The sequence below is a fragment of the Cibotium barometz genome, chromosome 23 (assembly GCF_041138505.1).
Source record: "Cibotium barometz isolate CiBa-2024 chromosome 23, ASM4113850v1, whole genome shotgun sequence".
Taxonomy (NCBI): Eukaryota; Viridiplantae; Streptophyta; class Polypodiopsida; order Cyatheales; family Cibotiaceae; genus Cibotium; species Cibotium barometz.
In genome coordinates, this window is record NC_141068.1 from 35,427,132 (window position 1) to 35,442,114 (window position 14,983).

General features: G+C 44.5%; 1 protein-coding gene across 1 annotated transcript in view; it reads left to right on the forward strand.

Moving 5' to 3' along the window:
• Positions 1-5,889: 5,889 nt before the first annotated feature.
• The window catches only part of LOC147625893 (uncharacterized), a 60,770-nt gene continuing 51,676 nt past the window's right edge, over positions 5,890-14,983 (forward strand). The window contains exon 1 of the mRNA XM_086817437.1: positions 5,890-5,918. The gene's annotated coding sequence lies outside the window, so the exon portion shown is untranslated. The remainder of the gene's footprint in view (positions 5,919-14,983) is intronic.

A 14,983-nucleotide genomic window follows, 5' to 3' on the forward strand; every position in this document is an offset into this window, starting at 1 on the left:
AGGTAGGAATGATGAACTATATGCTGAATATGCTGCCTATATGCCGGATGAACTGCCGTCCCACCGACTTTCCCTTGTCTCCTGGGAAGGAAACGTTGAAGGGAATGCTTGGAACTGATGCGATGCTATCTGTATGCTGAAACGCTGATGTACTGATGCTGAACTGATGAACAAATGACGAATTGATGCTCTCCTTGTCGCCTGGGAAGGAAACGTTGAGGAGATGATGATCAATGCGTGGCTGATCTGAGATCTATGAACTGAATTGGATGCGCTTCTATTTATATGTGAACATGGCTGCTGGTCGGCCAGTTTGCTGCAGTCGGCCAGCCCCCAGATGCTCACGACTTGTCATAAATGCCTAGAAGGCTGTCGGCTGCCCATACCATGCTGTCGGTTGGTGCTAACAACCCCGACCTGATGCAAATAAATGCCTTATATGCTTATGAAGGCTAAGGTACTGATGTTGGTGCTGAAACACCCCAATATCCATACTTATGCTGATATATGCCTGACTAATACTTAGATGTCCTGATTAATGCTTGATGATGCCATGCCACTTGTACACTTGATGGGTGTGCACGTGACATTTGTGATCTCCCTGGAGATCTCTTCTTTGATGGCCGTGAGAGTGTTGTCATTGATCTCCCCTTCTTCCTTCTCGGTGTTCTTGATGGCTACGATGCACTCACCTCCTCCTTGAGTGTCGTGTTCTCTTGTTCAAGGTCCGTGACCCGTGCTTCGAGGGCCATGATGTGCCGGTGTAATTTGTTCTCCACCTCATTGAGGTTGGAATCGGATGTCTTCTTGTTCTCCTTGATTAGTGCCTTCATTGTCGTCTCGAGGGCCTCGAGCTTCTCTTGGAGACTCGGAGCCATTCCTCGAGATTACTCTGCAGCGCTTCCCACAGAGAGAGAGAGAGAGAGAGAGAGAGAGAGAGAGAGAGAGAGAGTTATGTTACTGCCTTGGGGGCCTGGGGAAGGGTGCGTGGGATTAGGCAGGTAAATGATCAAAACATTAAGTCTTTCCGTTGCGTCACTCACGTGAAATTCTCACACACACACCTGAATTAAAATAGAATGTATTGCAAAAGGGTTAGTTATCATACTCTCCACTTTTTGCTAACAATGTGGAGTCAGCCCGATTCAATGATGGGAGAGTCCGCAAACGCGTTCACTCTATGACTTTCATGTAAATCTAGTGGTATTCTAAAAAATAGACCCAAACCCGATGGAGTGAGGATGCAAAGGATCCCAGACATAGTTGCCAGGCGTTTCATGAAATGTGTTTCATAAACGTTTCATTCATTTTCCAGAAGTTTCAAAAACACTTCATACAAAAAGGGGGGGTACATGCCTCAAAATTTATATACAGGTTTATAATATGTTAAAAATATATTGCCTTCCTTGCAAAACAATATTAAACATGTATCATTTACACATTAAAACATGTTTACAAGCTAAAACTAAAGAATCTGGGTGACCGAGTTACAGTGGGCATCCAATTGAGTCACTGACCAATAAGCATAAATAAAGTGGCAACATCAAGAATCAAGATTTGGATTTCATCATCAATAATGGGAACTACTCAATAATGGCACTTAAAGTGATCACAAAAAGTTTGAATCTTATACTTTAGTTAAGTATGCTGAAGCCTGATAGATGCAATCATGCATGAATGATGACAAATAGTAAACTAGAAGAGCTTGATAGCCCCAAAGACTGGAGTCCTCAATATGGAGTGTGGGCATCGACAACTGGCACTCAATCCTCTAACATCCTCGATGTCCTCTGTAGACTCAATGTCACTTTCAGAAGAGGATGATGTTGGCTGAGCTGTCGCACTCGTCTCAAGTGTTGCACTAGTACTAGCATCCCCTGATAATGCTACTGTAGATGCTCGTGTGCCATGAGCAGGTGCCATCAACTCCTCATACAACATGGCATATATGTCGCGCTCCTTGTGAGGAATCTCTGGGATATCTTTCATCTTCTCAATGTCGATTTTATTGACATTGACATGGTGAGGCTCTATCAGATTGCCCGATTGCTCAATTAGGCGGAGATTGCAATGGCAATACACCAACCGCTCCAATTGAGCAGAAGAGAACCTGTTCCTCTTCTTTGTATGGAAGAGGGTCCATGTGCACCAATTCCTCTCAGCAGGACCCGAATTGCTTTCCTGTGAGGGGACTTGAATGGCGAGGCGTTTCTGCCATTAAAATGCAAAAACTTTGTAAGTATAGTGTACTAAAGTCTAAGTATAATCATCATTGATCAATGTATTATGTAAATAACAGACTTGTCTTTTAGAGTTGTACTCACCAAGTGAGGGCTACTGATCCCATACTTCTCCCACCATGAGACTGGTTGAAGCTCTCTCTCTCTCGCATGCATGCAATCTGTCTACCAAATGCGTGGGTGGCATTCCGATACACTAGCCGCTCATCCTCCAAGCGTCTCATGAGCTCCACGTCTCCTCCTGTCCATTTTTGAATGTAATTTTGCCATCCATCTTTCAACTCTTCATTAATATATTGCGCCTCACTACGTCAGAGAGGGTGCAATATGTGGGCAACCGCGTGGATTGGTCTATGGAACCAATCCCACCGGTCATTCCAAACCCATCGAATGTCCTCAATCCTGAAAATTAGCCATGAATGATCAAAGCTATTAGCTCACTCCTACAAGCTACGATAGATCATAGTACGATACAAGTTACAACAAGAAGGCAACTAGTTGGAAGTTCAGTATCTCTCATTTGTCAAGAGAGTGCATCGGTTAAGAACCTCTCCAATCCAGTCCATGAACTCGTACAAGAGTCCAAGAGTGCTGCCCTCCATGTCAGTGATGCGAAGAACACTATAGATTGGTTGAAGAGCGCTCAATAAAGCCTCTGCCTCCTTCCACCAATCTTCTTGCATCACTCTGTGTGCAAAAGCAACTGCCTTCGGGTGCTCATGGTCCTCCCAGCTCATCCACTCTCGACTAACCACTGTGCGCATGAGTCCCTGTCGGACACTCACTACCCTCTCAACCTCAATGAACATATATGCAAACCGGACGGGGGACGGTGACGGGACGGGGGACGGCCATAAGTAGGGAACGGGAACGGGGACGAGGGAGGGGACGGCACTCAAAAAATACTTTTTTTAAAAATTTTTCTACTCTATACTTATTCTACTTTGGAAGTACATCAAAATGAGCACAAATTTACACTAAAATGGTAAGCTTTTGAGTCATATTAATAATTAAGTAGATACAAAATGAGTCATGACTCAAGAGTCAGGAGTTAGGACTAAGCCTTAAGGAGGCAGAATACATGGACGGACTCAAATGAGTCAATGACAAAAAAGTGCTGAAGACTAGAGGCTTAGAGGCTAGAGCTAAGTAGTAAGGCCCATGAATCATGATCCATGAATGATCATCCACGTGAAGTGCTCGCCTCATGGTCATGGGTAGCTTGTGCCAAAGAAGCATCAAGCTCATCCTTAGTCTCATCCTCACTGGCATGCTGCTCCTGCACCACATCCTCTTGTTGCTCTTCTTGTTGACTCATCTCCCACTCGGTGAAGGAATTAACATTCCGACTTGATGGTGAAGGTGATGGTGTGCATGATCCTGATCCACCACATGACTCCATTGTAGAGGCTTGAGTTCCTCTCCCCATCGTCGCGGGATCCACGGCCACTCGTGGTGTCCGTCTTGTCGCTTCGACTGCTTCGTAGACGCTAAGCTTGTCAAGAAGTTCTCGTCTCTTCTCGGGCGTGACATTCGTGCAAAACCTCACCTCATGCCCACTCTCATGCAAGAGGTGGGCTCGCACTTTGTCGACGCCACCCGTTCGCCGGTACGGGCAAAGCTTGCATACCCATGGCCGAGAACCACCTCCATGAGCGGATGGGGTGTAGTTAACCTCCTCCCACCATGTCCATCCCGTTGTCCTTCTACGAGAAGCCCCGTCACGTGAGGAGGATGCCATGGTGGAAGATGGCTTGACTCTTGAGCCTTGAGGAATGAGAGAGAGAGAGAGAGAGAGAGAGAGAGAGAGAGAGAGAGAGAGAGAGAGAGAGAGGCTAGAGCCTAGAGGCTTGGAAGTTGGAAGACTCAAGAGGCTTGATGTTTGCAGGCACAAGTTTGCATGCACCAATGCCTTTCCCGGTTAAACCTGTGAAATGGGCCTTAACACGGATTATGGACCCTCCTGAGCAAACCTCGCAAAAATTGCATTTCCACTTTTGTGTGCTTGAACCACCATATTTAGATACAGGAGTGGCCCACATGGCATCCTTAGTGCGAGGCATCTTGACAAAAGCAGGGCTAGATTGGCACCTTGGCATGAAAACCCCTAAATTTCAAAATCTGTGTGTATTTGACAAAATCGAAAAAAAAACCACAAATCAGCACAACCAACCGGAGAGATGGCGGGCACGGAACCTCGGAAGTGCGGGAGGAACTGGTAGGAGTTGATTTGTGCAAGGCAAGAGCTCCTTCAATTCCAGTCGCATGTAGGCATTTTTTTTTGAAAAACGTGCTCTTTGAATAGAAAACATTGAAAATCGTAGGTTTTCCCAGACTACATGATAGAAATGCGTTTCATTCCAATGAAATGTTTATGAAACGTTTCGTTTCATTCAGATGGAATGAAACACGCTTCATTGCAACTATGATTCCAGAGGATATTGGACACATTTCTAGCTATGGAAGATGTCTTTTGGAGATTTTGGTTGGTAGACTTGGGAGAGGCGAATTGGAGAAGGATAGATGGATTGCAAGTGATGATGGCCTCATGCATGATCCTCATGCCTGATCAGGAGTGCACGTAGAAAGGATTAAGGTTGTTTGATTGTGGCCATCTTGTCATGCCGTTGCATATAACCAGTTCATGCATCCCCTGTCATCTTTTTTTTTCCTCGTAATAGAAAATATATTACCAAAAATTACTTTACAAATGGCCGCTTGGTCACCAGGTGATGTATTAGCTTTCCCTCACTAATTACTCCGAACCATAGGTGTAGCTCGGATTACCCTCGTCAATATATAGCTGTGTCATTCTTCACCAAATGAGTTGACCGCAAGGAAGAGACTTGCCACAATAGTAGCCCTTTTATACGACCTATGTGAGCTGTAATACCAACTTTTGCATCAAATACGAAGGCATACCTAGTTAACGAGATAGTACCATAAGTTCTGACATCCCCTCTCATCTCTAGGAAGCTGTGACATCCCCTTCATCTTTGTTGCTCCTCTGTAATCCCATTTCAGCCAAATCAATCTCTAACAATCTGATGGCATCATCATGGAAATCATACATTTGCACATGCTTGCTTGTTGTTTGAGCATTGAAGTCCCCTAGTAGGAGTATGTTCCCTTGCAAGGAGAACTCTGCAATGGCAACAAATAGAGGTGCATATGGGACTCCCATGTGTGTCTTGTGACCTCAGGTAGCCCTCTTTCAGAGCTTTGGTGAGTTCTGTATAAAATACATTATACTAAATCTCTATGTGTATATGTTTCTTTAAACCGCCCTACAATTCCAAACTGCTATTTCCAAGGTATCTTTGGTTTCATAGGCCCTGCACATTATGTGGGGCGCCTATTTGTTACAATCACCCGGCCATCATGGTATATTGCCCACTTGCCTGCTTTCCTAGCTTCCATGACCTCGGCCATGCCAAAAATGGTTAATGAGGCCAAAAATAGTATATTGTCTAAGCAGTTTGTAATAAGATATAGCATCCCCTAAAGGCTATTGTAACAAAGAAAAAAGTGCTTTGCTGATTTGTTTGTAGATGTATGGCCGTGGGTGTATGCTTTACTTCAAGTGCTAGCTTGAACCTTGATGGCTCTTTCAAATAAGTCCTGATGTGCTTGTTTTGGCTTTCTGCTGTGCAGGCGCTGGGAACACACCATCTTCAGGTATGCACATCTTTTTAAGTTGGCATTTTTTTTGAATAAACCCAGCTAAGTACACAAATGTTGTGAAGTATTAACTTTCTACAGTGGATGAAGTTATGTTCTTGCTTTTAAAGTCGCAACGAAGACCTTTCAGTGCGTTGTAGCTTTTTAGACATATGAGTAGTAATTTTCTTGTTTAGCAAACAAAGTTCTGTGCTGTGCCAATGTTTTCTGGTCCTGCTGCCATTGTTGTTGTCCCTGCTGCCATTGGTCTAAGATCAATACTCATCCTTTGATGGGATCCCAGCATGCGTGATTGTATTCCATTATGAGAAGATGGCGTGTGGTAAGCTTTGGATACTTCAACTCCCGAGACCATGGCAGAGGTAGATAGTTGCCAAGATGGGTTAGGCAGGTAGTATAACCGTGCCACATTGAACGTCAGTAATGGCATCAGGTTGGGCATCTAAAGCTGTAAAGATAAACGATTAAGAGTTTGTGGGTTGCCAAACATGCAGATCATGGAAGCCGGACAAATGCTCGAAATTAGGTGGGTAGGGATCCCAGCCAGGGTGGAGATTGCATTTGCAGCAGCACAGGGAGGCTGAGTTTTATAAATAGGCTTTCCTCCACTGACCCTTGCTTTAATGTACCTCACTACCTCAACATAGTCTGCATAATAGGACTCGCCTCTTCTATCCCTAGCAGCTGGACACCTTCCATTGAAGTTTCTGACATAGTAGAATCTTTTTGCAGCCATAACAGAATTTGGGAGCCTTTGAGGCTGTTTTGTCCCAATGTGTCAGGTGCAAGAAGAAACCATGCTCGGACTTGCAGAAGTGTTTATTTAACACAATTGAATTTAAATTCAAATTGCATAGACATCAGAACAAACGAACAATCATCCAAAGACACCAGTGCTAGGTCCTAATGGCCAAGAACACACACACCCCCCCCCCCCCCACCCAGCCCTCTAAAAACAAAAAAAACATTTCCTCACTTGTGTTAGCATATTCATCCCCATATTCTGCCCATATTTGATCCTTTTTATGGCCCTTGGTTGTGGGTTGGCCACCCTTATTTTCTCCTGTTTTTTTCCCCATTTTTCTGGTATTTTTCTAGTCGGCCAGGTCTGTTGCTCCAGTCAGCCAGTCCCATATGACCTATATATAGGTGGGCTGGCCTCTCCCCTTTTCATTCAGTTTTTTGCTTGAGGTGTGGTTCAGGTGTTGACACACTCTCACCTATTGTATCCTTCGCTTATGAGACTATATTGTCTCTTGCTTGGGATTGCTTTCATTGCAGTATATTCAGCTTATTAGCTTCATATCTCTCTCTCTTGCACATCTCAGATCAGCACACTCTAGTGCTCATCTGGCTTTCGCTCTGTGTGCACACTTTTATGGTATCATCGCTCTAGGTTCAGAGTTCTTTGTGCTGCCCCAGATTTTACCCTATCTACAGTCCCTTCACCTCTGCTTTTTTCAGAATCACAGCCCTCTGGATTGCTGTGTTTTCTGGATGATTACTGCTGATTGTTCTACCTTCTTTTAGGCTTCATCGTTTACAGCCTACAGGTATTTTCTTATCAGCGTTTTTCTCTACAGAAGTGTGGAACTTGTATTTTCAGGTCTGCAGCCTGTTGTTTGGCTGTGCTTTCTTTTCCACTGGACACTATCTTTTGCAGAGGGGGTCATGTGGTGACTCTGGCTTTGGTGGCAACCTTGGTACCTGTGGTGTACACTTCTCTCTTTTGAGGTGTGCGTGTTTTCTTTTGGGATTGAGCCCGAGTTTTAGTGATGGCTTCCTCAACTACTCTTCATATGTTCTCTGAGTCTGCAAAGTTGGATGGCTCCAACTATACTTTATGGAAGAATAAGGTGAAATCTGCCTTGCGTGGAGTGGATCTTTGGGACTGGCTTGTTACAGCTGCCAATGTCACCTCTCCCACCCTTTCTACTGTTCGTGTGACTCAGGCATAGATTGATGTTTGGCAGGCGAATGATCGTCGTGTATTCTCCTTTCTGATGTTGAATTGTCAAGATTCTGTTCTCTCTCATGTACGGTTTTTGCCTTTTCATCTTTATTTGCTTTCATGACGAAGATGAAAGATCTTTGGGACGAGCTTGCTGTATGTGGCAAGGATATCTTTACATATAGGATATGGCTATTCGGCTTCTCTCCAAGCTTCCAGAGAGGTTTGATACTTTCTTTCAGTCTCTTGTTTCTTCTCGTCGTCCTGTTCCAGTCACTTGGGAGGAAGTTCTCCCCTCCATTATGCAGATTGAGTCTCGCTTTGAGGAGCGGATTGACATCTTTGGTGGTTGATGGAGCTTTGGCTGCTTGAGATAAAGGGAAGAATTGACTGAAGAAAGGGAAAGGGGATTCTGACAAGAACTCCAAGGACGACGACAAAGATAAAGACAGACAAAAATAAATCTTCTAAAAACAAGGACGTGGAGTGTCATTAGTGTAGCAAGAAGGATCATAAACAATCCCAATGTTATAAGAAGAAGCAAGATGAAGAAGCAAAGGACTCTACCTCTACAGCGGTGTCCCAGACCAAGAAGGATGATGGTATTCTTTTATTAGCTGATGCTCGTCGTGTATTGGCTCTTGTGACTTCTCAGTCGCGGCCACCTCATCGGGATTAGTTCAAGGACTTCACTGCCAGGACATGCAATATCACTTTGGGTGATTCTTCTTCCGTGCCAGTTCATTGACGTGGCACCATTTCCATTTTCCACTCCTCTGAGGACAATAGGTACTTCTCTGACGTTCTATACATTCCAGATTTGGCATTTAACCTTTTGTCACTGAGTGCTCTTACAGCTCAGGGTACGGAGGTGATCTTCTCTCGTCTCACGATATTACTATTTGTGATAAGGAGACTAGTAACATCTTGGCTCAGGGAGTCCAGGATAGTGGCTTGTACAAGTTGACCGCTTTGCTCTCTATTGGTTCTTCTTCAGCTATTTGGCATGCTAGGTTTGGCCATTTGAGCTATCAGCTTCTTCAGCGAGCTTCAAAGGATGGGTTGGTTGAGGGTTTACCGACCATTAAGGCTCCAACTTCTGTTTGTTCCTCTTGTTTACGAGGGAAGCAACACCGAGCCGCCTTTCCGAAGGAGGCGACACATAGATCTTTGACATCCCTTGCTCTTGTTCATGTAGACTTATGTGGTCCTATGAGTATTGCATCTTTGAGTAAGGTGTTGTACATGACTTTCGAGGGGGAGTGTTCATAGCTGAAGTTTGGTCTTCTCCAATCTTGGCCACAGACTTACGAGGAGTCGTCTTCATTCTTTGCGGGGTGTGTGGCAGGGAAGGCGATGGTTTTGTTTTCGCAGATGCGCTTGGTTCTCCTCTAACGAACTTCCGAGGGGGAGTCTTCCCAGCTGCAGTGTCGTTTTCTCCAGTAGTCATCTTCATCCTACTGCGGATTGTGTGTTGAGGGGAGGAAGGTGGTGAGAGCCAACCGGAAGGATGCTTGTGCTTTGCTTGGAAGAGGGAATGTGGCAGGAAGGAATGTGAGGGAGCTCTTGGCTCGTTTTCCTCTACGGCTACTCTAAACGCAAAATGGGGTGAGCCACTAATCGTTTCTGCCAGTCCGCACGCATGAAGACCCCCACTCCATGTCATAACTGTCCCGACTCCTCATCACACCATCATGCACACTTAAATCTGTCCTTATTATTGACATTTGAAAAACCAAATGCACTTGAAATTCCCTCCAAAGTTGCACAAGTGGTACCACCAAAAAGGGAAAATAGTGGTACCACCAATACGTGCTTTGACCCATTTGGTAGAGAGCAAACACTCTAGTATGAGAGAGGCTATTGGGTATAGGAAGCACCTGACATTATTTAAGGCCACAGCCATTGACCTCTCTATGGCGGTCCTTCAAAGTGCACACTCCAATGCCCATCTCACTGGTGGGTATACTAGAACAGGCCTAGGGTTGGAAGAAATCATGGAATGCTTTTACTCTAAGAAGGGTGGTGCCTCTGTTATTAACAATCCTAATATGGGTTTGATCATGGTGATAGACACAAGATTAAGCATAAGATTAAGGTGGACCACACAAGAAACTCCATGACTAGAGAGAGAGAGAGAGAGATTACACACTCAACAATAGCTCTATTGCATCTCACAATGAACCATACAATGATATAGGCCTTCTAGCCTTATCCCACTGTACATGTGTGCATCTATGTGGCACACTCTTTTCAACTCTTTTGGTCAACACTCACACACTAGACAATATTATATGAGGCATTCTTATCTTACCACAATATCTTGCACCTCTAGGGTGCTTTCCCACACATGCATAAACCGAGCTTACATATTTCAACACCCCTTCTTAAGCAAGGTGTTGTGACTCAACCATCACCCATACAACTTAGCATTGTCCTCATGCAAGGCGTCTCTCAACACTCCCCCTCAATGCAAAATTGGAGTGTTCAACAAGTGTGTGTGCATGTGTCTACCATCCTAGATACGAAGTCCATTTGGAGCCCACTTGCTTATAACGGAACCATTGAGTCCAATTTGAACATAAATGTTCGGGTGGGAACCAACCCATGAAGTGTGATGCCTATGTGTGCACAACTCAACGCACACCACATTTGGAGCCTAGAGAGGCGATAATTGCAACATCACTTGCAACCTTTTGCATCATTCTTGATACGGGTTGTATGCAGCTCTCGTATGATGGGAAACTCAGCAAGTGGAGCCTGTTCGTGTGCAGAAGGATCTTGCTGTTGCTAAATTTCATGGCGTAACGTCAAGTAGCAAGCAAGCTACTTGTGAAGAAGGAGAAACCAGCTAGCACGCGAGTAGTAGTAAGGAAGCAATAATGTTCCTTGATATTTTTTTAAAAAAATTTGTGGTGGTTGTTTGAGATAAGGGTTTGTAAATTTGCAATGTGAAACTAAGCCCCTATTCACATGGACCTTGTGGAAGTGTAAATGTGACAAGTCACATTGGTATAAAGATACTCAACAAGAGAAACGGAATGGTCAGGCAAGCCAGAACGTAATGAAGTCGAAAATTGTGTTCATGCAAGACACACGAATTGTAAACTTTTATTCTCTCCATAGCCCTAAAAAATCGTGCAAATATTCGCCTCACAAAACCCATGGCGTTTTTGACCATATTGGATGGGTGTCCTGCCCTTGCTTGCACGCATAAAAAGGATGGGTGCCCTGCCCTTGCTTGCACGCATAAAAAGGATTGTATTTTCTCTCACCCAAATTTTATGAGGGTCCCCTGCCCGAGCCCATGGGTGCTCGAAATGGTTTGTAAATGTGGTGTGCCTTGAGTTGTGCACACATAGGCATCACACTTAATGGGTTGGTTCCCACCCTAACATTTATGTTCAAATTGGACTCAATGGTTCCGTTATAAGCAAGTGGGCTCCAAATGGACTTCGTGTCTAGGATGATAGACACATGCACACACACTTGTTGAACACTCCAATTTTGCATTGAGGGGGAGTGTTGAGAGACGCCTTGCATGAGGACAATGCTAAGTTGTATGGGTGATGGTTGAGTCACAACACCTTGCTTAAGAAGGGGTGTTGAAATATGTAAGCTCGGTTTATGCATGTGTGGGAAAGCACCCTAGAGGTGCAAGATATTGTGGTAAGATAAGAATGCCTCATATAATATTGTCTAGTGTGTGAGTGTTGACCAAAAGAGTTGAAAAGAGTGTGCCACATAGATGCACACATGTACAGTGGGATAAGGCTAGAAGGCCTATATCATTGTATGGTTCATTGTGAGATGCAATAGAGCTATTGTTGAGTGTGTAATCTCTCTCTCTCTCTCTCTCTAGTCATGGAGTTTCTTGTGTGGTCCACCTTAATCTTATGCTTAATCTTGTGTCTATCACCATGATCAAACCCATATTAGGATTGTTAATAACAGAGGCACCACCCTTCTTAGAGTAAAAGCATTCCATGATTTCTTCCAACCCTAGGCCTGTTCTAGTATACCCACCAGTGAGATGGGCATTGGAGTGTGCACTTTGAAGGACCGCCATAGAGAGGTCAATGGTTGTGGCCTTAAATAATGTCAGGTGCTTCCTATACCCAATAGCCTCTCTCATACTAGAGTGTTTGCTCTCTACCAAATGGGTCAAAGCACGTATTGGTGGTACCACTATTTTCCCTTTTTGGTGGTACCACTTGTGCAACTTTGGAGGGAATTTCAAGTGCATTTGGTTTTTCAAATGTCAATAATAAGGACAGATTTAAGTGTGCATGATGGTGTGATGAGGAGTCGGGACAGTTATGACATGGAGTGGGGGTCTTCATGCGTGCGGACTGGCAGAAACGATTAGTGGCTCGCCCCATTTTGCGTTTAGAGTAGCCGGAGAGGAAAACGAGCCAAGAGCTCCCTCACATTCCTTCCTGCCACATTCCCTCTTCCAAGCAAAGCACAAGTATCCTTCCGGTTGGTTCTCACCACCTTCCTCCCCTCAACACACAATCCGCAGTAGGATGAAGATGACTCCTCGAAAGTATGTGGCCAAGACTGGAGAAAACGACACTGCAGCTGGGAAGACTCCCCCTCGGAAGTTCGTTAGAGGAGAACCAAGCATATATGCGAAAACAAAACCATCGCCTTCCCTGCCACACACCCCGCAAAGGATGAAGACGACTCCTCGTAAGTCTGTGGCCAAGATTGGAGAAGACCAAACTTCAGCTATGAACACTCCCCCTCGAAAGTCCGTCTCAGGAGAACGAAGTGCATCTCCGGAAACAAAACCACCGCCTCCCATTGCAAAATCTTCCATCAAAGGTGAGCACCCTTTAAGCTTCTGGTTCTCTGCGCCCTTCTGCTATATGGATTAAGATGTTCACTAAAGTGGCAGATTGCATTTGTCTTGCCATCTCGTGTTCGTGATTGTGCATACCCAAAGTTAACAAAGTTTTGTCATTCAGTGGAGGAGCTCCACACAGTGTATTGGCTTAGTCTTGAGGGCAAGCTGCCCAAGGATTTGATCGATGACGACCTCCCTAAAGAGCAGCGGTTGTCAGTTTTTAGGAATCGCTACCAAAAGAAGATGAAGATATATGTTGACATGGTCAGGTCATAACTACTTAATGAGTGCTGACTCCTCTACCAAAAGGTTTATCAAGCAGCCCCTTCTAATGGTGAGCTGACAACAACAAAGTTTACACGGGGCTTTGCCTATGAGAAATGTGTAGCAGCTTCAGCTGATCTAGCCAAGCACCGCATTGCATGGGCAAAATTTGGCGAAAACGTCTTGGAGAACGACAAAGCGCAGAAAGGAGGGCTTCAACGAAAGCTAAACAAATTTCGAGCAGACTACGGGCCATGTAGAGAACCATCACTCTTGGATGGTGCAACATCTGTACATACAACGTCGACAACAATGACAAGGCCCTGCAATGGGACTGACAACCCCCTCTACATGGAGTCGGTAGAGGGGTTGGCAAAAAAAGTCAATGCCAGGGAAGATGCAGAGAAAGAAAAGCTTGCTCAGGTCAAAGGTGAACTACAAAAGAAGAGGGACATGTGGCTGCACACTGAACGATTGTTTTCTGTGTTTAGCGGACTACACAGCGAGCTCAAGCAACTGTGTGCACAATTGGCATAAATGAAGGGAATGGAAAACCCTGATGAAGTAGAGGTGCTAAAGATGGAGATGGAAATAAGTGCAGTTTGTAGATTGCTTTCCAGAGTTAGTGTGAATGAAGATGTGGTGCAGCTAAAGAAAGACGTGCAGTCATTGCAAGCAAGCACTGAAGATGTTCTCAAGTGCTTGAAGTGCTTTTTAGAGCTTCACGAGCACTTTTCAGAGTGCTTGGTGGTTTCCCAGGCCTAATGTTTATATCGCAAGTACTTTAAAGTACTTTAAAGTGGTGAAGTACTTTTTGGCACTCCAAGTGCTTTCTGGTACTGGCAAGCACTTTCAAAAGTTCTCTTTAGTACTTTTTGAGTACTTTCTAAGCATTACTCAAGAACTTTTGAGTACTTTCAAGGACTCCAAGTGCTCCAAGTGTATTTTGGTATTGTATATGCACTTTTCATGCACTCGTCAAGTGTTTTTTAATATTCTGCAAGTCATAAGTTGTGTTATGTCGTAAATGATATCCCACTTACATTGCTCTCTTCCCTAATTTGTGTAACTTCGGTTGGTATTTGGTATGACAGGAAAAACCTGACCTTGTAGAATCTGAAGTTGAGGAATTGTCAAACCACAGTGCATTTGTTGGAACGGCAATTCGGTCCATACAACGTGAGGGGAGGGCTCTCTTGGTACCCTCACCCGCTATGAGAAGCGCATCTGGTTATAAGTCTGTCTGCGTTATTGGTGACTGTGCTGCGTGTGGGGAACCCTTGTCAAGTGACCACATGGCAAGACTTTTCATTCTAGTTTGTAGACACAAGTACCACCCTTTTTGCTTTTTGGTATTGTGTATGAAAAAATCGAGGTGCGCTCACAATAAGTGTAGGGGAGGAAATTCCTGAAATTGCGAAGTGCTGAGCTATTGGGCGCCATATGTGGTTGCTGAGGGTGAGTTTTTTATTGCTAGTCTTTGCCTCTACGAAGTTACAATTGGTATGTCATGTGACTTATGTGCACACGTCCTATAGCTTGTGCCACAGGCACGAATGCTAATGAAAATCCTCATGAGGAATCGAAAACCACATCTAAGTTTATCCATGAACTACTAAGTGGAGCTGAGATACTCAAAGTGGATGAAGAGGTTGACAAGACTGCAAAAGTTGGTCATGAACAACAGCATGAAGGTATATATTGAACACCTCAGCGGCATTGATGTAGAATGATAACATGCTGAAAAATTTATTGTGTTGTCATGTTAGAAAATGTCCCTAGACGTGTGGAATTTGCAAGTGCAGTGAAGGACAAAGATGATGGTCAAGAAGAGACCCTGTTTGACATCCCTATGCAATGTAAGAAGAAGCGTAAGCGTGCACCTAGACAGGTTGAAGGATCACAGCTGGTGAAAGCCAAAAAAAGTACATTTATTGACCCTCCTAAACTCCATCCTAGGTAGTTGAATGACCTTAGGAAGGGAGGAGATGTGAG